The following is a 24498-nucleotide window of genomic DNA, read 5'->3' as shown; positions in this document are numbered from 1 at the left end:
TACAAATTGTCTTTTCCCCTACAAACAGAGGGTCAGGTTTTAAAAAAAGGACGTTATTATCACCGTCACATCTTTCCTCTCCCCAGTAGATGGAAAGCCCAGTACCCGCACACTGGGTGCTCATCTAGCGTTTTTTCAGTATCCGACTGTGTTTTAAGTTCCTAAACCTCGCCACCTCTTGGAAGAAACCATGAGTGGGTACACTGAAAGATTTAACAGCAACAGTATGGCGGCTCTGGAACAACAGTGGTGAAAAAAAACATCCCATGCAGTGTAATGTCAGGATCCAAAGGAAAAAAACTCACAAAGGGCAGAATAAAAATACCTAGGAGCGGACGATCCCAACTCCAAATACTGCACTGACCTGATCTGTTGTATGATGAAGAGATGTTTAATTGGGTTTAGATTCGCACATTCACTTATAAAATATTGCATATTTTTCATGTTCTCATCTGGGTCACAAACCACAAGTCATTTTTTTCTTCTGCGCTCTTTCCGGTATGACGTCATGTGATGTAATCTTTGTGTTAATTACTGACTTTGCTCCTAAAAATACTGCTGCTTTGATAATAAAAATGATGGAGAGTATGCAATCACGAGGAGAGAGGGATAACATGGGACCAACTACCAAATGGAGAGTATTTGATTTGTAATGCTCACTAATGCTGTTTTCTTGCGTACGGAATGACGCAGATGACTTCCATACATTATTGTGGCGATTGAGAGAGGGAATAACGGCAAACCAGAAAGACTGCCAATGGTGTCCTTTAGAGGGCGACTTGCAGAAACGTCAGGTCTCAGCCTTAGGAATCTGCTGCTAAGGTCAATAAAAAGTTTGAACAGTTCTTTCATCCCCACCGCGTCTTCTATCAATGTAGCAAGAATTCATCACAATATTGGTTGATCAGTGAACAAAATGAAACCTGGCTGTAGGGTTGTGGATAACACAATTTATCTATTTGTTTATGCATTCTTACAGAGCGCACTCTACTCGAGGGTATCATTGTTCTGAACGGTGAAAATGCAACGGATAATCTATATATCCTAGAAAGATGGGAATTCTACCACAACAATAAAGTCAATACAGTGCTTATTTTTCAGAAATAAATGTTGCTTTACGCCTGGAAACCGTCTTGTAGACTCCTAATGTCAAGTCTGATATAGTAACAAATAATTTAAATGAGGGAAACACATGCTAAATAAAAACAACCGTTCATATTTTTGTTTTTAGAGATGATGATGTTTGATACAGTTACTGACACTGGCTGCATCAACTGCAAAGCTGACACATGTATTTCTTCTCCATCAGGGAGACAGGCAGATATGTTTATTCGCAGGGCACCTGCACGAGCTGACATGAACACTTTTAACAGACGACATAACTGTAAGAATCAAAGCGTCTAACCTGACCTGGTATAGTCTCCGTTTTTCTACTCTGAGCTGAACTGATCCGCGGGTACATATGGTAGATATTTATTTCAAAAGAATGACTAGATTAAGGTGCTTTGTATCTTCGCAAGGATTCCTCGGCCTGGCTTGATGGTTGGGAGATAACAAACGTTACTGAAAAAGTCCAGAGTAACAAATGTTTCTCCACATGGTGGCAGAGGTGCGTAACGATGAAAACCAATGGAGTGCAGGATCCTGACAGAGAAAAGAAAATTCGGACATATCATACATACAGTAAACCAAGAACAATAACAAAGCAAGCCTTTGGTCATAATCAGCGCTTAATTTGTGCCGGTGTCTGCAGGTGGAAGGGCCCCGCCACGCTTTCTTTTCATTTTTGAGTACTGAAACTTAATTTTCTTCATTCACGTTGACCCACAGCAATACAGATAAAGACAGAAAAGGAAGAAATAAGGAGGCAGGCCTGGCAGGGAAAGATGTGAAAACAGCGACAAGGGCGAAAACAGGGATGAAAAAGAACTGCTAAGAGTGCGATCAGCACGAAGTGTAGGTTGGTAGAAGGATAGGCATGAGGAAGAAAGTCTGGGCAGTATTCTTCAATCCCGCACTCAGCTGCTTCAGCAGCACGGGTAGAGTCCCCGCCCACACTGCCCTCCTATGGAAATCTTTAGGACTTTGGGCTCTTATTTATTTATATTTATTTATGTATGTATTTATTTGTTTTAACAAATTAAACGCTGGTTTAAAATTTAAAATGCAAACCCATTTAAAACAATTTAAAAAGTAAACCCAGATATGTTTAATATAGTGCACGGATGGTCTGATTAAAAAGAAGCACGATATAATGTTGATAAAAGAGCTTTTCATGGCCATTTATTCATACACCTCTCTTATGCATGCAATGACTACAAGCAAGTTTTTTTATGTAAAGAAAAAAAGCTGATTTTGTTATCACTCAAGCTACTAAATACACAACTGTCAGAATAGTACGACTTACGGTGGAAGGAGTGATGTCAGACATATGGTGGATTAAGAAAGATGATTCACTGGGGAGATCCAGAAACCATTGCATTCTTCATTTTGCCAGTGATAAAATCATAATCCACAAGGGGATCTGAAACAAAGATAAAATGCACGTTCAAGGAAGTATTTATAACTTAATGGCATGAAATCATAAACAAAGTGTATTTAAGTAGACAGGACAGAAGCATGTCAGTAGCATTACTCAGCCACATACTGCTGAGAAGAGTGGTACTACTAAAAAACTAGAAACAAAAACAGACAATAGCAAAAAATATTTCTGGAAATACATACTGAAATGACCCACTTCAATAACACGGTCCTTACTGCTGTGCAGTTGTTTGAATCCTTGGAGTCACATAGAAATGTTTTCAGTAATTAAATGCCTAAAAGATTAAACTGTATTTTTTTCAAATACAGAAAGTGATTTGTGTCAGAAATAAAGAGGTACCTTATGCATTTCATTATGTTAAGGTATGTGCATTTGTATAGCATTCTCCAATTACCTGGCCTGTGTTTTATGCAGAGATAGGCACCTATCACATACAAACTCGCCTGTACAACATATAAAGCTGTTCACTATGATCTTCCTAAATACCTAAAAGAACAACTAGATACTTCAAGGAAAGAAAGATTAACTCTAGAGATTTCTATAACACACAAGTATTGTCAAAGGTAATATGTCTACTATGAAAACAAAGTGATCGAAGAAACGCTTGAATTAATCTCAGCTACTGGCAACTGGTCTGGGTCGCATTCAAAACCATGACTGGCTCCATCTGGTGACTCCCAAGCCACCTGATCACCGACTGGAAGCACTATTGATCCAGGAACCAGCAGCCATCATGACTTCGACCCACTCCAGCTCACCCAATGACCCATGCACACATTTAATCTTCAACCTGGGACAGAAGGAAAGCAGAAGTATACTCTCTCCCATCCTCAACTCCTCCATAAAGACTGCCACCATCCCTGAATCATGGAAGTAAGCACAGGGCAAGGCGCTCCTGAAGAAACTGTCCTCCGACCCCAGCAAACTCATAAATTACCACACCATTTCACTGCTGCCCCTCCCCAGCCAAGGTCTTGGTAAAAGACATCAACAAACAGCTCTCTGAACACCTGAAAAGACACAATCTACTAGACTCCTTCCAATGTGGCTTCCACTCCAACTACAGCACAGAGACCGTCCTTATCGCCACAATGGACGACATCAGGTCCCTCCTCGACCATGGAGAGAAGGTGGCCTTGATCCTCCTAGACTTCTTCCACATTCAAAACCATCACCCACTACACCCTCACTTTCAGACTCCACCACATCGGGATCTGAAGCAACGCCCTCAAACGGATCCACGCCCTCCTCACCCAGAATCCACCTCCCACCTTTGACCTCAGAACCTAAGAGCAACATATGTGGCATCCCCCAGGGATCCTCTCTCAGCCCCACCCTCTTCAACATCTATGTGTCTCTGTTGGCCTAGATTGTTCAGTCCCATGGACTCAACATCATCCCACACGTCAACGACACCCAACTCACTCTCCCTCTCAAAAGACTACACCTACCTCAGAGACATCTTCAGCAATGCCATGACACACGTCGCTGAATGCCAATCCAACAAAATTCAAATGCTTGAGACTGAACGCGGACAAGACAGAGGTGATCATCTTCGGAAGCAACCCTCCCCCTTGGGACGACTCTGGGTGGCCATCCACGCTCAGACAGCCCCCGACCCTGACTGACCACGACCGCAGTCTTGGCATCATCATCGATAGTAAACTAACCTTCAAACAGCAGATGAACACAGTGGCCTCCACCAGCTCCCCCAACCTCTGCATGCTACAGAAGATCTTCAGATGGCTCCCCATCGAAACCAGAAATATAGTCACCCAAGCCATCATCATCAGCAGACTAGACTACTGAAACATCCGCTATGTCAGACTCCCTCCGCCTCTAGACCATCCAGAATGCTGGTGCAAGACTTGTCCTGGACCTCCCCAGACGGACCCACATCACTCCCTACCTCAGAGGTCTCCACTGGCTGCCTGTGCACTAGAGGCAGAAATTCAAAGTTCTCACCATCGCATACTAAGCCCTCTACAACATTGGACCCAATATCATCAACCACAGGCTCTCCTTCCACTCTCCTTCCACCAGCCCACCAGCGAGCTCCGTTCAACAACTGTCACCCTCGCTCAAGTCCCGAAAGTCCAACAGAGCCACAGCAGAGGGCGCTCCTTCTCCTACCTTGCTGCCAAGATCTGTAATGACCTCCCCTCCCACCTGCATACCTTGCCCACTCGACTTCAGGAGAAAGCTCAAGACATGGGTCTTTGAGGAGTGGATACTGATTCTCAACGACAACCCACATTGCCTGGATACCCTTCAGGGTATTAAGCTGCGCTTTACAAATCTAATGATTGATTGATTAATTGAGTCTAGGTCCTGCTCCAACAGGTCAAAACAGGAAAGGAGGGCTTATATGGTGGGAGATTTTAAAAAAATGGTCCTGTGCACAATACTCCAATACAAGTCACAAAAGAATGAATGCACAGATCCACAATGGAGAGAATGGATATTCCCCCAGTCTGCATTCACCACTGGCATATATTTCTAAAAAGATCTCCGGCAAAGAGCCCCCTTGAGGGGCCCGTCAGGCATTGCAGTGCCGGCCTGATGAGAAGCAAAGCCCGATGATGAAGCATATCACCAAATGGTGAGTGAGTGCTCTTGTTCCTGATTTTGGATACTCACAGGGTCTGACTGATCTGTCCCAGACTGGGGGAAGATCCATTATCTCCATAGTGGAACTGTGCACTCATTCTTTGGTGACCTGCTCTAACAGGACCAGTCTAGCCTGAACTGCCAGACTAAGTTTCCTCCAGATGGGAATGTAAGCAACCCCAGACCAGTTTCGACCTACTTAGGTATCATCAGTGAGGTATAGCTTTAGTCCTATGGCACAGGGAGCACATAATCCACAGTTGTGCATACCCAACGTTTTTCGGGCATCTAATACAAAAACAACAAAGTGATGGAAGGAATGCTTGAATTAATCTCACCTACTGGCAACCGCTCTGAGCTGTATTCGAGACCATCATTTTCACCCACAGTGCCATTCTAAAAAAAGACCCACAATACGTAAATTAGTCTTGGCCACAGTGAGCACAGGCTCCACATCTGGGCATGCCCATCCCACTTAGGGCAGTTAGGGTTGGACTGTTTCCATTGTGGCAGGGTAAAGACTGATTTGTACATAGCTGGGCCCAAACTGAGGTAGTATGATGGGTGAAAAATGATGGATTGGGTTGCGGCCCGAATGACTGTTGGTCGCTGACATAAATTCAAGCATTACATCCATCAACTTATTTTTGACACCCTAAGTGTGGCTGGAATGCCCAGGCATGGGTCCCCTGCGCACTCTGCTGCTGGAACCAAGCTATACCTGACTGATCAATCCTAATAAGGGCAAAACCAGTCCTGGGTTCCTTGTGTTCTCATTCAGGCAGGACCTTGTCTGGCAGTTCGGGATGGATTGTTCCTATTGGAGCAGGTTCCGTTTGCACCAAGGATTTGCTGTCTGCACCGACTGCTAACAGTAAGCTCAGGTGAACCTTAATTTTTGTGCTACAGAGCCTGCCAGCGATGACCAGCAACGTAAGATCTGCACTTCTCGCTACAAAGTCAACAGTCTGAAGTGACTGCCAACATGAAACTCTAGCAACAATTGTCTGAGACACAACAACACTTTGTGCTACAGCAACAACCATATGCAAAGCCCACCCTGCTCTTCACATTACAGCAACAACCATCCATGATGCTCTTCCTGCTCCTCGAGTCCTCCTCCTCCACAAACTGAATTCTTAGTTTGAGACTTTAGAAGGTAACTTTTTCAGCTGGACTAATCTGGTCCCTGTATCTAGCCTGCGCCTCATTAAGGTCGTCCTTAATTTTTTTAATTCACTTTGCCTTGCATGACCAAAACCAGAAGTGGCACTTTGTGCTTTTAGGCAGTACACTTACCTAAAACATATTTTATTGGGTTATCAAAAAAAAAAACACAAAAAATGAACAAGACATGTATAAGGCCGTCATATAGATCCAACCAGAGAGCAATGGGTGGAATGTACATCAGAAGTGCATTTGGCATTTATTCAACTTAATCAGTATAACATCAGGTAGACGTTTCGCTTCCACAAATATGGAACATGATGGTGCAGATAACAATACACCATAGGTACTACATGTCTGTAAAACAAACCCCCCTTTCCCTATACCCCAATGAAACATATCTGCCATATTACCCAGCAATTTGCAATTTGTAAAAAAGAAGTCAGAAATAAATAATAAATAGAGAAGGTTCCATTGTGTAACTGATGAAATATTAACTCTGTGTGCACCACGCAGAAAGGGGAGGGGATCCTCAGCAATATTAAAGTGGACCAAGTACATCAACATCGTACCGCATAGGTTAGTCAGTGTCCCCTCCCTGCGCTTTAACGCCTTTTTTACGCCTTTTAGCATGGCATCCCACTGCATGCCTATGGGTTGTTTAGACAGTCCCCAGTATTCCTCTCTACGGAGTGAAGAGCTCTCAGCCTATCCTCATCACCAGACCTCTTCCCCCCATCTATCCACTAAAGGTGCAGAGGAGGATTTCCAATGGCGTGTTATCTGCCGCTTGGCCAGAAGAAGCGCTGGGTCTATAAACTGTCAGTTTTTAATGTTTTAGGTTTAGGGTAGATTCCCAACATTCAGTGTTCCATGATGCCCCATAAGAGAAACGAGGACCTCCCTGATGTCACACCAATAAGGAAGCAGCACGGGACAGGAGCAGAACATGTGCAGTAGATCTGCATCATCCGTACGACAGGGAGGGAAGGAGGAGGCGTGGGTAGGGAATATCCTGTGTAATTCTGAAGGTGCAACACATGCCCTATGCAGCAGAGAGAACAGAATGAATTTGAACCTCCTTTTTCAAGGTATTAAACTTGGATATTCCAGCAGGAACTTCCTTTCCTTGTTGTGGAGTACAAAGCCAAGGTCTGTTTCCCATGCAGCCCTCAACGGTGTAAGTGAAATATGTAAGTGGGATCGTATGCCTCTCTCTGTACAGCAATTTAAATAAATACCTACCAGTTCCCATGTCATGTACAGCTTGAGCAAATGCATGTGTGATTCGGTCGGCACCCATTGAGGACCAGTGTAGACAAATATAGCATGTGATGTGAGTGTGTGTATTGAAAAGGGTCCGTAATAGCCCATGAAGTTGTGTAAAGTCCTAACGGGATAATAGAATGATGTCCCCAACTATATCATTGGCCGCTGTAAGCCCAGCTTCTTCCCAGGGTGCTAATCTCGCTCAAGTGAGCCTGCCTAGTGGAGTAGGTAGTCCATCTAGAGGTATATTTGGTGCATAACATTTGTTGTCATGTGTGGAGTGGAGCGCAGCTCTCCAGTACCATAGGGCATTGTGTAGAAGCAGGGGAAGAGTAGGGAGGTGTATGAATCATGGAAACAGCAGATTGTACAAACAGCCAGCACATAGCAACAAGTGTGTATCTCCTGTAGGTGTATTCCAGCTAGCCAATAAGAAAGCCATTGCAGTTGGTCTGCAAAGCAATAGGATTGAAAATTGAGGGCTCCCAACCCCCCACTGTCTGGCAGTAATTCTAGCTTCTGGAGACTAACTGGCCTCCTACCGGAGCTCCAAATTAATTCAAGCAGGAGGGAGTCTAGGATTTTAAAAACCCGAAGAGGAACTATTACCAGACGATTAACAAAATAATAAAGCAATTTATCAACATTCCCATTTTTGAGAGGGTAAAGTGACTTTCACTGAGAGGGGCAATGTGACCCAGAACTTTACCTGCGCTTGGAGTGCCAAAATAGCCTTGAGAAGTTTACCATCCAATAGGCATATAGGGGACCTATAGATCTGGATGCCTAAATAGCAAAATGAGCTTCAGGCAACCGGTAGGGTCTGTTCCTCCATGTCAATAGTGTCTCATGCGATAATATCCTGAAAGGAACTGGCATAAGACTGTGCATGATTGACCTGTAGGCCATATAAGGCTTTGAATGATTGCAGGAAGGCAGCGACTGGCTTTAGATCTGAACAAACATTTTGGACATAAACCAACATGTCATCCGCATATAAAGAGTCTGCATGTGTTTGGGGCCCATTCTGGATGCACCAGTCCATCAATTCTTGCCAAAGTTTTTGTGCTAACGGTTCCATGACCAACACAAATAACAGTGGTGACAATGAGCACCACTGCCTAGTTCCTCTACCCATTGTGTATTCTGTGGAGATATGTGCGCCTGTTTTGGCCCTCGCCATCGGAACCGCATATAGAAGTCTAACCCAATTTATAAAAGCGTGGGGTATAATGAAGATCTGTAGTACTGTAAACCTATAACCCCAATCCAAAGAGTCAAAGGCCCGCTGGAGGTCTAGGGATAGACAGCCAGCATCTGGGAAGACACCATGCGATGTTTCCATCACCTGATAGAGGGGTAGAATATTAAGTGATGTATTGTGGCATGGAACACAATCCCAATGATCTATATGTATTAGCTTCAAAAACAGCGGGAGCATTCTGTGGGCTAATAATTTGCTAAGGATTTTATATTCCGTCACTATGACAAAGAGTGGTCTGTACAAAGACAGCTCAGTGGGGTACTGCATTGTGAGGTAACTAGAGCTTGTTTAGTGGTCGGAGGTAATGTTCCTACTTCCATGGATGTGTTGTATAACTTCTCAAGCTTCGGTATCACCTGGGAAGCAAACGTGGAATAAAATTCAACAGGCAAGCCATCTACGCCCAGCATTTTCTTATGTGCCATCTCTTTTAGGGCGTTACACAATTCGGCTAGAGTCAGGGGAGCCTGCAACAACTGTTGTGAATCTGTTGTGATCCGAGGGAGTCCTAAATTATTCAAAACAGCATCTCTATCTGAGACCAGGGGGTGGGGGGTTCAGGTTCTATAGAGTTCTGAGTAATAAGAATGTAAGCCTGTATTAATGGCTACTGGGTGGTACAGGGTTTTCCTGAAGGTTATGTGACTTTAAGGATCAAGGTGGGAGACATTGGTAGACGTATCATGCGAGCCGATAATGTTCCTGCTCTATACCCTTCAGAGTGTATCTTTTGTATATATGATTTATGGTCAGTGAGACATAACCGTTCTAGAAGCTCTGTGTGTTCTATGCAAGCATCGTGGAGGTTCTCGAGCTGTTTTGGGTCATGTACTGTTTGACGTTTGAGGTGTCCCAGCTGTGTGCCCGAGGGATGCAGTTCTTGGAGCACAGTGTGTCTGGCACCTGTGGCAGTGGCTATGGCCCCCAAATTACCACCTTAAATGCCTTCAATTCAACGAGCAGCAAGGAGGCTATTCCTTCATTGTCTGCAAACTAGGAGTCTACGGCCGTACCAATGGTGTCAAGAAAAAACACATCCTCAAGCAGTGTAGGTTGAGTGCACAATGTCGGAAGAGGTGCTGGGGCTCTACTCCAAGTCATGATGACCTCCAGTGCACTATGGTTTGAGAAGGCCTTTCACAGATAGGTGGCCCCTGTAAAGTTCCCAACCATGTGTGATGTGCACAATATACAGTCTATCCTAGTATAAAGGCTGTGTGGGGAGGAAAAAAATGAGTATTCCTGCATGCCTCCATTGTGTTCCCTCCAAATACTGAGCAGGAACCAATTAGATACCCAACTTCCCAAGGCCTTTGCTTGCTTAGCAGCTCCTGTGTGTGGTAGGGTGGGGTGAGACCAGTCAAGTACAACATCTAATACTGCATTAAAATCTCCTCCAAGTTGCCAAGGAAGATGAGACCACTCTGCTAAAACAGTGGATAACCGCTGTAGAAAAAATTCCAGATTGGTGTTAGGCATGAATATAGGACCCAGAATTAAAGTTTCCCCATCCAATGGACCTCAGACCAGGACATAGCGCCCATTTGCATCTGTTTAATTTCCTGTGCCTCAAAAGCGACCCCTGCTCTCGACCAGACAGCTGCCCCCTGGGTGAACCTGGAATAGGTGGTGGCAAATAGTTGGCCCCTCCATCTATTGCACAGTTTTGTGGCTTCTGGAGCAGTGAGATGAATTTCTTGTAAATAAACAATGTTTGCCTTCTGGCGATGAAATTGCGCTAGAACTCTATGCCGTTTGTGGACCGATCCCAACCCTTTCACGTTCCAAGTGACTAACTTATAGTGTTGTGACATAGTCAACTAGGGAGTAAAGAAGGATCAGTCAGTATTATTGGGATCACCTTACACAAGAAGAGAGATGAGATGTAAAACCTCTACACGTCCTCCCAACATCAGAACATTATACACAAAAGGTGTGGAGGAGATGAGATCACTCTATGGGCCACAACCACTTTGGTTGTGATCCTGTAAACATTTAGGTTCTCTTTTTGACTGTTGTGTTGGAACCTGTGCGGGGGATTCCTCCTCTTGGAATAGGTAGTCTCACACACTTAATAGTGTCATGCTTCATCATAGACCCCCTATCCCCACCCTAGTAGGACAGTGCCACGAGGGCGGGCTCAACCTCACAGTGGGCTACACCCAGAGGGCAAGTGGTAGAACATGCCCTAAACTTACTTAGTTGGGACACAGTAACTCACTCTGGGTGTAGTCCAAAGTGAAGATGAGCCCGCCCTGGTGGCACCGTTGATAGGTTCACAACCAAAGTGGATGTAGCCCATAGAGTGATCCCATCTCCTCCACACCGTTCGTATATACTGTGTATACAGTATTATTGGGATCCAAAATCTTGATCGATGTGCGTGATAGGCAGTAAACCAAACTTAATAAGAAAAGTGACATGTCACAATACTAGGTCCAAAGGAACTTCACATTCAACCAAATTAACAAATAAACATATAGGCCCAAATGATAACATTGGCGGTATATATCGCCTACAGCCGTGGCGACGGCTGCCAAAAGACCGTCACCGCGGCTACCAGCCATCAGCCGGATTATGACCATAGCCGGATTTCCGCCAGAAGGATGGCGGAAATCTGGCTGTGGTCATGCCGGCGGATAGAGGTAAGGTCGCTCTGCTGCCAGCAGCAGCGCCATGCCAGTAGACCGCCGCAGAGGGTGTCATGACCCATGATACGGCCTGGCGGTGTTCTGCTGGCAGCAGTGCCCCGTCCCGTCTCCTGCCGGAGGACCCCCTGACATCAGGTAAGTTGGGTGCTCCAACAGGGGAGGGGGGTGGTGGGTATTGTGTGTGTGTGGTGGGGTGTGTGTGTATGTCTGTGCGTGCGTGTATGCAGGTGTGTGATGCATGTTGTCTGTGTGTGCATGCATGAATGTGTGAGCGCATGTATGTTGTGTTGTGTGCATGTGTGTATGCATGCATGTATGTCGGTGTGTGTGGATGTGTGTGTGAATGGATGTATGCATGCGTGGATGAATGTGGGTATGAGTGTGTGTATGCGTGTGTTTGTTGCTGAGTGAAGGTGTGTGTATTTCATGGGGGGGTCTGGAAAGGGTGGGGGGAGTGGGGGAAAACCTGGGGAGGGGTGGGGAAGACCCCTATCAGTGACAGGGAAGGAATTCCCTGTCCCTGATAATGCATACCGCCATGGTTTTCGTGGAGGTAGGGAAGCCACGAAAACCATGGCAGTAGGCAGGGTCATAATCGCGCGGGTGGCCTAGTGACGGCCACCTGGCTGGAGACTGAAGTCTCCAGCCCGGTGGCTGTTACCGCCGTGGCGGACAGTGTGGTACATTGGCGGTTTCAAGCCAAACCACCAATTTCTTAAACATGGGGAAAAGTACCGCCAGCCTGTTGGCAGTACTTTTCTCCATTTTACTGCCGTCCGCCACGGTCATAACGACCCCCATAGTATTATGCAAATAAGACATTGGGCAACTGCTTTTAGAGGTGAGGCCAATGTGCTTAAGGAGGAGTTGGTTGTGTCATGAGGAGTGCCCCATGCATGGCCACTCTAGGAAATACAGCAGCAAATAAACAGCAAGACTCTCCATGAGACATCTGGGAAATGCATTCGACATTTCAATGAGTGTGTGCATTCCTGTGCTCTACCATGTATACCACTGGCAATCGTCATTCCGTCAGTCCCTCTAGCAACTTTACCAAGCATATGGTACTTTGTAAATAAAATAGTATTTCTATTGTATCCTAAGTCATGTGCTTTATAGGGCAGTTGGGTTTCAATGATATAGTACAACAAAGACTACAAATTATGTATGATGTTTATATGAGGAGTTCCATGATTTGCGGGTAAATGCTGATAGGAGCAAAAAAGTAATGAGGATAATTATTAGGCATGCAGTGATTGTCATTGTGCACTGCAGTTAAATATGACCTCTTGAGGCATATAATGACTCAACATGAATAGGTGATGACTGAGTCCCAGACATATGTTGGCAGCACCCTAGTTAACCCCTCCCTTATTGCTGGGCATTACCCCACCACTGCTGGGCATAATCCCCCTCCCCCATTTACAAAATAATTTCCCAAAGTTTCCAGTAATCTATAGGCTTTAAAGACCATTCTGAGGGGAACTTGTGGAAAATGGTAGTGTTTCAGGATCCAAGATAGGACTTTGAAGCATTATTTATCTCTAGCAGAAAATAATGTATGTCCCTTTGTGAGAAAGTCAATTATAAGTGAGTTATTAAGTGAGGAGAATTAAAGTCCAGTAATAAGGTCACCATATTGGAAGGTCTAATTAAAGGTTTCAGTAATTTAAACCTGAGATCAACCACTGGTGTCTATGGCACAGAGGAAGGCTTAGTTTATAGAAAATGTATAAAGTATTTAGAAGCACCAAAACAGTTAAAATGTCAAAAACACAACACAGTAGAAATTCCACTCGGATTAGCAAAAAGAGGATCATTTATTGAAAAAAATGACAGCAGCACAACAAAAATCTGATAAGGGGAACCAATGAAATTAATTTTAGAAGCTTTACTTAAAAGTAGTGCCAAAAAAGCACTAAGCGACAATGCTGGTTGACTAGTCATGGTAGACCAAGATCTAAAAGCGATTTCAGGCCAACCACAATGGAGCATGGAGTCATATACACCAACCAGGATCGACCAGAATCAGTCCAAGGTTTTATCTTGTGACTTAGTCCCAAAAATGGAAGTAAAAATCCTTCAGCGTGGCAAGGAAGCAGGCTGTATAGCAGGAGGACTCCATGATGTCTGATAGGCATTGGACAAGGTCCTGGTGTGGCTCTAGTTTTGACCACAAAGGTTCCAAGTGGGAAAATTCAGATTTTGCATCCAGAGGAGTCCACTCGCTAGCTGGATAATTTTGGCATCATTGACAGGTCAAGATTGCTACCTATGGACATGATGGACATCATGTCCGCATATTACAATCTACACTGGATATGATGGGATCGTAATACGGCAGACAAGATATCCGCCACGTTTGTGACCAAGTATTCCCCTCTGCCAAGATCTAAATCAGGCTCTTAGGGGGTTATTACGACCCCGGTGGTTGGCAGTAACATGGCGGTAAGTACTGCCAAAAGGCTGGCGGTACTTACCGCCATATTATGACATTGGCAGGTTGGCTGAAGCCAACCCACCAATGTACCACTCCGACCGCCACGGCGGTAACAGCCGCCGGGCTGGAGATATACATCTCCAGCCCGGCAGCCGTCACTGTTCCGTCTGTGGGATTATGACCCCGTCTACTTCCACGGTTTTCGTGGCTTCCTTACCGCCACGAAAACCATGGCGGTAGGCACTATCAGTAACAGGGTATTCCTTCCCTGTCACTGATAGGGATCTCCCCCCCTTCCCTCTCCAGTTAACCCCCCACCCTTCTTCCCTCTCCAAAGCCCCCCACCCCCTCCTACATTCATGCCCCCCCTTGACACACACACACACCCTTTTCCCACAAACATCCACGCATGCATACATCCACTCACACACACCCTCACACACTTTCAAACATACACGCACACACGCATTCACAAAACACAACATACACACACTCACACTTACATACATGCATACTCACATCCAACACGCAACACACACCCGCATCCACGCACATACATACACACACACACCCACACACACAACACCCCCCTCCCCTGTCGGAGACCCTACTTCCTTGTCTTCAGGGGGTCCTCCGGCAGGAGATGGGACGGGGCGCTGCTGCCAGCAGCAGCGTCCAGCAGCAGAACACCGCCAGGCCGTATTATGGGTCATATACGGCTGGCGGCGGAGTATTGGTGTGGCACTGCTGGAGGCAGCAGTGCCACCTTACCGCCATCTGCTGGCATGGCCACAGCTGGATTTCCTTCTGGTGGAAATCCGGCTGTGGCCATAATACGGCAGACGGCTGGTAGCCATGGCGACGGTCTTTTTGTGGCCGTTGCCGCAGCGGTAGGCAGGTTTTACCGCCATTGTCGAAATGAGGGCCTTAGTCTCTTTGTTGGAGCTTGGTATCCTCCTGCTGGTAAGGCTGTGTCTCACCACAGCTCCATAAGGCCAGATACCTTCTCGATGAGGCCGAGAAGGTCCGGACTGGGGAGGAAAACTGTTTCTTAAGGCTAGCTTGGTTGCATCTTGGGAGGATCATTTTGGTAGGTTTGTTGCGGTCCTCTGGATATCCGAAAGTCCAAGAATGGTCCAAGTTCTAGGTTTTCAGGAGTGGTAGTAGAAGATCATTTAGACACAGCCAAGAGTCCCATGACCTCTGCACTGCAGGTCAGGTCCAGTTGGCAATGGTCAGCTGGGCACTTCAGGTAAAAGGGCTCTTGCAGCTTGGTGTGGTCCTATAGCTTACACAGGCCAGACAAATGACCCTTGGAGTCCAGTTAATTCTCCTGGATACAATTGAGAGAAGGTCCACCCCTTTAAGGTTCCTCACAGGCCGGTGCAGTTCTTCTGTTTTTCCAAAGTGCCAGAGAGTTCCAAAGAAAGCGTCTTGGGGTACCACATTTATTTATGCTTTGCATTAGCTTGTGGGTGGGAGCGAATTTTGGCACCTCAGTAACCTTTCCAGCTGTAACTTTACCAACTTTTGCAACAGTTCCTGTCTGCTCTACTTCAAACAATCCCACAGAATCCCTGACTCATTAAACCTAAAATGAAGAAACCCTTCTCACTTTGTGCAGAGTCTGTGTGCTCATGAAGAGATGTGGCCTGGCTAATGAGTAGTCACCCCCTCTGTGGTCATTTCACTCCAGTTCTGGTTGTAGCTTCCCCCCTACTCTATGTGAAGCCTTCCTGACTGAAAGGACATAGGAATAGTCTAATCAGGTGTCATTCAACATTTGTTTGTAACAGGAGAGGCCTCTTTGAAGTAAATTACGTTCCTGGGCATAGTCCTACTGGTCTTCCTTTCAGAGGAACAAAAGCACCACCCCGCACCCAAGCCATTGTCTCTGCTCTGGGAGCAATTTTCATTCGTCATCAGGGGTATTCATCAGCTGGGTAACAATTATAGGGCTAATGCAAATTAGCCTCGAGGAGCTTTAAGTGGGAAAATTGAACTTTCTAAAGTCCATTTCCCTTAGCATGTATCAAAACTCCAACTTCACCATTAGATTGGGCTTTAAATAAAAACTTAAAGATAGTTGTTTAATCATTTTTCTAGCTTATCCGTAGTCTGAGATAGCAGAATTATTATTTAATATTGTTACACAGTATTTCCCTAGGGATTAGCCAGCCTTCCTCAAGTGAAAATAGTTTTTGGGTGCTAGTCACTCTATAGATATGTTAACTTTAAATTTTCCAAATGACCACTTTTAAATACTATGCAGCCTGCATTGTGGGTTACAAGGCCTGTATAGGGGGACTTATTAATATTTAAAAGGGAGGTTTTCTCTTCATTATAAAGGATAATTATTTTACAAGTTAGGCTGCAGTTTTAAAACTGCTGCAGCCAGACCTAGAGGTAGGCCTGGAGTCATGTTTGTCCTGTCACATAATTGGATGGCAAAGTAGTGCTGTAGACCATAGGTGACATTCAAATTTACATGCCATGAGTCTATTTTGTTACACCGTTTACTATGTCCTTCTAAGTAAGATAAATAAGCCAATTAGGAGCATGCCAATTCCAACATGTTTAATGGGTCAGAGCTCATGCACTTCGGCCTGGTTAGCGGAGTCCAAGTGCACAGAATCAAAAAACCACCAGCATCAGTCCTCAAAAAATGGAAATGGGGATGACCACATACAAAGAAGCACTTTCTGATACCCTCTGAGAAATGTGTACCCAACAGAAAAACTAAAAGCACAGATGGCAACTATGTGTACCAAAGGAGAAGAAGCACAAACTGCATTCTTCTGGTAGCTCTCTTTCTGGTGGATTTTATGTCTAACAGCAGATTCCACACTTTTTCACTTTCCTGAGGCATCAGACTGTATCTGGAATTGTTTTTGCAACTGCTCCCACAGGCAAATATGTGTCACCATCAGTCTCCGTGGCAGCCCTGTCCCACCTCCAAAAATGACAGCGTGGAACTGTAAAATGGTGTAACCCTTGAATGCTGAAGACAGTTTACAAGCATTCCACCCCTGTAGCCAGGAGCATCAGTAACTGAGCGAGAACTGTGACAGTGGGCTAGATTAAACATGAAACCTTATTAACACTTAGAAGTCCACTCCACAGAATGAGGAAGGGGATGGCGGTAAGTAATGTGGGGGTAGTGTATTGACCAACAAGAATGCTACTAAAACTAAGTACTTGTTCTGATGGATACTTCTAACTGCACGTTCCCCACCTTTTGAACTGATCTCAAAGCAATACCATCCTCCCCCTTCCACCCCTCACACCCACACAAGGAGGTCTGGTCCCATGTCTAAGGTGGCATTATTTCCAAACATTGTTAGCGTAGGAATGTGGCTGAGTACTGGGGATGGACTGGGCTTTTCTGTCCCAGCAATCAAGAGTTTGAAGGACCCACCGGTCCAAGGTAACTGTATGCCAGCTTAGCAAGTAAAATCATATCCACCCCCGCCTAGATGCAGATCTCACCCAAAATGAGAGTGGCTTGATGGGAGCTGATCAAGTGGGAAAGACTCACTTTGTGGGTGACCCCATCTTCTGCCTTAGAGCAACAAAAGGGCTAAATGAGTGATCAATAGGCTGAGAAGGGTAGGCCCGGCCCTGGTAGCAGCACACCTTTCCAATATTATTGACAGCACTGGCAGGTGGGCATAGTAAGCCCAAGGAGCAGGTTGTAGCAAGCCTATCTTCCAAGCAACTAGAAAACACCATAGGCCCATTCGAAGGCATATTCATAAAATATGCCTGCACATCTCTTGAAAAATGTGGATCCAGACATGATGGCGTATCACAACACTAGTGCCCATAGTATGGCCCACACAGTCTGTGGTTTGCAAGTGTTTGGGCTCACCTTACAGGCCAAAGTATGCCAGGATTTCTGGCATAGTATGCTCTTTCAGTAATACCAGATCAATTAGAGAATTTGTTTGGCACATAGTGATGGGACTACTTACTGGAGGCAATGAACAATGGTTTTGAATACAATGTCGTCAACACTTTTGCCAGGGATTCAGTGAACGTTACAAAAGGCTCTGAAGAGGAAGGGCCAGGCTGAAAGATTTCTATAAGCATAATTGCTTTAGTTTTCACAGTTCCCATCTGCAGTTTTGAAACAGTTTTGACCGCAATTCCATCTCTGGTAAAGTTACATAACAAACAGCGCTCTGAAGGTCTAAATACAAACCACCATCAGTACAGAGAAGGGGGTATCAGACAGTCAGCTTCCTCTTCACCCTTCTCATCATTCTAAAGGTCCTGCTTTTCATCTGAATCAAACATGGCCTCAAGGTGCTGGAAATACTGACATTGAGGCAAAGGCACTGTCAGAGAATCCTTGAAAGCTGTGCCTTAGTGAGCTTGTAACCAGACAGTGGGTGAGATCTAGCAGAAGTTGTTTCCTCATCTGAGGTTGGGAATATATAAGAAAACAGTACCTCAGGGGCCAGAGCCAAACTGGTCAGAATCAGCTGTTTTTTAGAAAAAAACACTGAAGTGTGCCATGGTGCCACCAGAACGAGGTGGGGGGGGGGGGTAGAGGCCTGAGGGGGTTAGTAAGCACCAAGGAAATCTACCTAGGGGCCCAGGTGGCGCCAAAGAGACCAAAGGCACTCTAGAGGGACCAGGGATCATAAAAAAAAGCTGCAGCACTGTGTTCTTGAAGGTCCCCACCTACTGAAAGATGGTCCAGTAATTAGGGGCGCATCAACTCCAGCTGAGGATTGCGTTGAGAATTGAATGATGGGTATGGAATCTGTCCGTTTGTAAACCAACTGTGTCATCTCACTCTAGAACAGGAACAGGAGGCATAGGGGCAACGAAAAGGTACTATCAGCTGTAAAGTACCGTAATATTAAGATAAATTAAACATGCAAGGGTAACTAAGAATAAAAAAAGAATAAAGAATAAACAGAAAAAGCATTGGCAAAAATGAGTATTCACACTCCACTCAAGCCCACTGTTTTTTTAAGGTGGATGTGCAAGTGTGATGGGGCTAAATGCTTTCACTCACAGTACAAGAAAATCAATATCTTAAGTCGCCGGTCCAATTTCTCATTGTAACATACTATGGAGGGCAGAAGCAAAATGTGAATGCCAACTAAATAGATCAATGACTAAAGAGGCCTGCCACAAATCCCCTGCCTGGATGTATATATGTCTGTATTTTTTATTTATGATTTTTTATTGGATGAAGCTGGTAAAACAACTAAAGCGATCCCTAGGACAGACCTAAAAATGTATGTTTGTTTAGAAGGTGCTGGAATCTCGAGTCCAGAACTGCCAAATGACCAAATTACATTAAAAACATGTACAACTGAGCAACGTTCGGTCAGTCAAACTATATTCTGACAGCATAGTTACATTAACCAGTGAGTTGTAAACAACGTACAGGCTTCATAATCAATCTGCACATCAAACTGCATCCCAACATCACACAAGGCAAACCTGATTAACAGTCTACATATAAAAGTCTCAGGGAGGGGTTTGATCTGGTTTTGGGGGCAAAACGTTTAAACTCTTTTTCTACAGATTTCCTGAAAGTGTACAGATCTGGCAGCTTTAAGTAATAATTAAATAAAAGCCTCTTCATTGGTGCTTTCCCATACAACCTTGAAAGCAACCTTTTTATTTTCCTCTCGAAAAGGGACAGAGCCCCTGTGGGTGCATTTTGACTGTCATTGAGATTCAATATACCTGATTAGATTTAAAGAAGTCCTATTTTTGATAGACAATGGGTAATTTGTAACAAGCTCAAAAACATATGGATACCTACTTGATGTAAACTACCAAAAATACATTAAGCCCTGAGACTAGTCTTTGAAATTTGACGGACTTTTTTCCACAAACTACTGGTGTAGCCTTGGCGTACAATGTGGCTCCCATATACTCTTAACATATATGGAAATATACTTTACATTTTGAGAAAATATGAACTGGAAACTACAGATGATGTGCTGTTAATGATTATTAAATGATGTTTTGGGGAGCAGAAAAAAACCTGAAAGGATTCCATGAATATCTGAAAGAATGCCATCACTTGATTCAATTTGCTAGAACAGAAGGTTCTCCTGGTGTGCATTTCATACACAATGCTATTGTTACAACTGAGGATAATTCATTAACAAATTTGTTCATTTAAAATGACCAGAATAGTTTGCTATTTTAAAACAAGTTCATCCTCATAAATATATTGCAAATCTACAGTGCAACAAGGTATTAAAGTTATGCAGGATTATTTCATATGTACATAGTTACACTGTAGAAAAATGAATGAACAAATTTAAGATCATGGTTATTCAGATGAATTTTCCTCTAAAGCTCTCAGCAGGACCTAAAAAAACACAATTATAGCCTGCTCTTTCCAAAAAAACAAACAAAAACCAAACCCCTAGTTTCAACAGAGCACTAAAGTATTTAAATATTTAAAGTGGTATTAAAACACTGCAAATTAATCAGGCGAGATGTGAAATTGAAATGAATAAGGAAAAAACGATGATATATAAACAGAAATGCCTTTTGAAAAGTTATTGAATCAAAATTGTGTGATGACACCAAAAACAGTATTACTTGAGAACGCGCATATGAGAACTTATTCGTATTTGAGTTGTTCCATGTGTAGCAGTATGTTAAAGGAATCTTTAATACATCATTCAATGACTGGAAAAGAGTTAATAATAGAACAAAACGAGAATTACATGTATAAAGGAGTAATTTATTACCTGAAATGTCCCTGTGGGGAGAGGTAAATGGGGCAAACATCATGGATGCTAAGCTCAGAGTAAATGAGCACAGATACAAGGATGAGAGAGCAAATACCACAACCATTTCTTGGAAGAGGGTCATACATGTGACACAATTATGTATACAGTGTATGAAGTAATAAGACCCTCATTACAAAGTGGTGACTTTTAACAAAGAGAGTGCTGGTGGATCGAAATACTACAAAAAGAGTAAACATTTTTTTCTAGTTTCATTTCATCTTGGATAATTTCACATTAAGATGGCAAGTATTCGTATGTTCACATATATATATACTTTCCTATAAATCTGAAAAAAGACTACTAAATTTAAAGAACGCTCTGAATGTGATAAAACGTCACGGACAGATTGTATATTACAATATTGGCACAGGTTGTCTACTATTCAGAGAAAATTGAGCTTTCCGCCAATTCTCCCAGGAAGATTTTTCAGATTCTTAGGACATTACTGAAACAAAGTCCAGGGATTTGGCTTTGGAAGCAACACTGGAATATAGCAACAAATTGGCAGCTTATTTTCAGGGAAAGGTCTTTGATATTTACTCCTCTTTTCCAAACCATCCCACAGTGTGGACACCTCAGGCATTGTGCCTGTGTCTGTGCAGCCAACAGGGACAGCACAGTCAGTGGAGACCCTAGCAGCCTTTCTTCTACTTTCAGTTAATGTCCTCGCTGATCTTCTTTCAGTCAGATCTGGCTCTCCCCTGGATCCTTCCCCTCTACATGTTCTGCAGCAGGGCCATGATCATATTGTTCCTCTTTTGGCAGACCTGTTGCATCTGTCCCTCACCATAGATGAAGTTCCTTCTCATTGGAAGCATGCCATAGTCAAACCCCTACTAGAGAAAGCGGGGCTTGAGCCAGCCTGCCTAAGTAATTTTAGACCTATCTCTTTACTACAAGGTCTATCATCAATTCTTGAAAAACACGTCAACAAACATCTCTCATCTTTTGTTGAGGTGAACAATATAATTCACCCCTCACAACAGGATTCAGGCCACAACATAGTACTGAAACAGCTGTGCTCATAATAGTTGTGGAACTTAAATCTCTAATGTACCGTGGAGGTGTAGCATCTCTGAGCCTATATTTTGAGCGCCGCCTTTGAGACAGTGGCCCACTCTATTCTGATTTACAGAATCACTAAGGATGGGGTCATGGGTTCTGTCTTAAAGTGGCTATCCTCCTTTATGGAAAATAGGACCATTCACATTCTTGACCACTCCTGCTACTCAGATAGTCTTCCTTTAAGTTGTGGGGTGCTGGAGGTTTCTTCCCTCAGCCCCACTTTTTTCAATCTACATGTGCTACCATTAGCTGAAATTGTGCATTACGTTGGAGAGTTCCTAGTCTCTTATGCTGATGACACTCATTGGTGATGTCCATCTCTCCTGATTCTCATTCCAGTCATCATAATCTGGTGGCTTGTTTACAAGCAGTGTCTAGCTGGATGACCTCCAGCAAGCTTAAGCTGAATGAGGATGAAACTGAGGCTATGATCTTAGGTAAACTCCTCAGCAAAGGGATTCCAACCACCCTTTCAGCCTATCTAAAAGGCTTGCTGAGCCCTAAGGCAGTGGTAAAAAGCCTCAGAGCATGGCTGGATTGTAATATCACCATACTCAGATTTCTGAGAAAGGTCCTTTTTATTCTTCCTTTTTTTAGCAAGGAGAATTATTATACATGCCCTTATCCTTCCATGACTGGACTATGGCAACGTCTTAAATCTTGGTTCCCTAGGATATGTCACCACCAGGTTGCAGATGGTGCAGAAAGCAGCCACCAGACTGCTGATGGATCTGCCAAGACATCACTCTGTGAAAAAGCCCTTGAGACCTTATATTGGCTGCCAGTTCAACAACGTATTCAATCCAAACCCCTATGCATATTGCACAAAGCTTCCACAGGAGAGTTCCCCTCCTTTTGAGCTCTTTAGCTTCTCATTATATTCTAAACAGACTGCTCAGATCTTCCTCCGCTCAGCTTCTCCAGATTCCTACCGTAAAGAAGTCTCATTGGGGAGGCTGGTCTTTAATAGGTTAATAATTACATTACTTAATCATAATTCAGTATACAAATGATATAACAACATGTAATAATCTGCAAATAAAATTGAAAATATAACTATATAACAATATATTGAACTATGTAGTGCCCTTAATGCAATGTTTTTTAAATAAATCACAATAATGCATACAAAGCAGCATCTGTTTGTTACTTGGGAGTAAGAAAAATTTACCCACATTTAAAGCAGCATCTGTATGTTAATTGGGAGTAAGAACATTTTAAAATTTTACCTAAAGAATATCTTGTACAGTGTGTTCATTCTCTTTATGTGTCTCAACCCATTTACGACCACAAAAACCTCAGACGGTTCGCCATGTTAGCCGTAATTAGTGTCACTCCCCAACCATAATAAATCTACTTGTATCTTCACTCATGATATAAAAGTTAGGAAGCAATTTCCTCTGCTTTATGCCACAAGAATAAAGCTAACCATCATGAAGCAATGTTGTGCTATTCCCAAGTAACTGTAAATACAACAGTGCTGGTTTATGCTGTATGTAACCTAACATATGGTGTTTGATATATCTGGCTCTTTGAGTGGACAAATAAAAACAGGCAGATTGTACTTTGTTTAGACACTGAGTCACAAGAGCAGGTCTCCTGGGCCTTTATCCAGGCTCTTATCTTTGGGAAAGCAACCAGATGGTGTACTATGGTTAATCTAAGGGCCTCATTACAAGTTTGGCAGAGGGGATTACTCCGTCCCAAACATGACAGATATCCTGCCGCCGTACTACAAGATCCATTATGTCCCTAATCAGGCCCTAAATCTTGTTAGAAGAAATCAATTACACCTATCAGAGACGTTTGAAAAATAGGTGTGCAAGCCCTGTTTCTAAAGGTATATTATAGTTACTTACAGCCGGCTTTCTCTCCTCTATAGCCAGCCTCGCAGCACTGGATCCATCTTTCCACTCATTTTTTAACTCCATTTTTGACATGGCCAAGATTGTATCTGATTGTTTTAGATCAGACTGCAAGCCCAAATATTCGTGGACCTGTTGGACTTTCTTTCCTTAGGGTATTTTGTAGGGGTGATCCAGGGAAAGGCAATCTAGAATTAGGGTCTTATTAAGGCTCGTTTTTACCTTGGTCCATATGGAATGCCATAGATGGATGGGCCCTACTTCTGTGACATCAGCCACTCAAGGAAGGCCTTTTTAGTGATGACAGACAAATGATGGAGTTATCTGCAAAACAGACAGAAGCTGCCTTAATATGGCGTTTTCTGTCTTTTGTAACCTGGATAGGTTGGTATAGCCCTATCTGCCTGCTCCATACGTTGTTTCCTCAATACTCTTTGTGCTATATATCGTCCTCATATGTCTGATAGGCCATTAGTATAGTTTAGATGCAAAACTAAAGATTGCCATAGTTGTATGATTTAGTTGCTTTGATTTTGAAACAAACTGGGGGTTCCAGGTCCCCCTTGGAGTCAAAAAGAATTCCTAAAAATGTTAAATGACAGGACAATAGGGATTCTGGAACCATCAATGATGAAATATACCTTTCTGCGTGGCATTTTGCAGAAAATTATTCCAAAAGGTTTTTGATGTTCACTTTCAAGTTTATATCACTCATGTATGCAGTGAAGCCAGCAAATAATAGCTGCAAAGACTTAAGCATGCATGCCACAAGCACAGTATCATTGGCATGCATGAGCACCGGAATTGATCGCTGCTGTACCATTGGTAGATCAGAAGTAAACTCTA

At 43.7% G+C, this 24498-nt stretch overlaps 1 long non-coding RNA gene across 1 annotated transcript in view; it reads right to left on the bottom strand.

Moving 5' to 3' along the window:
• Positions 1-1410: 1410 nt before the first annotated feature.
• The window catches only part of LOC138264884 (uncharacterized), a 183440-nt gene continuing 160352 nt past the window's right edge, over positions 1411-24498 (bottom strand). The window contains exons 2-3 of the long non-coding RNA XR_011199298.1: positions 2408-2524; positions 1411-1644 (exon numbers count right to left, since the gene is read on the bottom strand). This is a non-coding gene — a long non-coding RNA (uncharacterized lncRNA). The remainder of the gene's footprint in view (positions 1645-2407; positions 2525-24498) is intronic.

Source organism: Pleurodeles waltl, chromosome 2_1 (assembly GCF_031143425.1).
Source record: "Pleurodeles waltl isolate 20211129_DDA chromosome 2_1, aPleWal1.hap1.20221129, whole genome shotgun sequence".
NCBI classification, from domain to species: domain Eukaryota; kingdom Metazoa; phylum Chordata; class Amphibia; order Caudata; family Salamandridae; genus Pleurodeles; species Pleurodeles waltl.
Note: the sequence above shows the minus strand (reverse complement) of the source record. Positions and strands in the feature narration are given on the sequence as shown.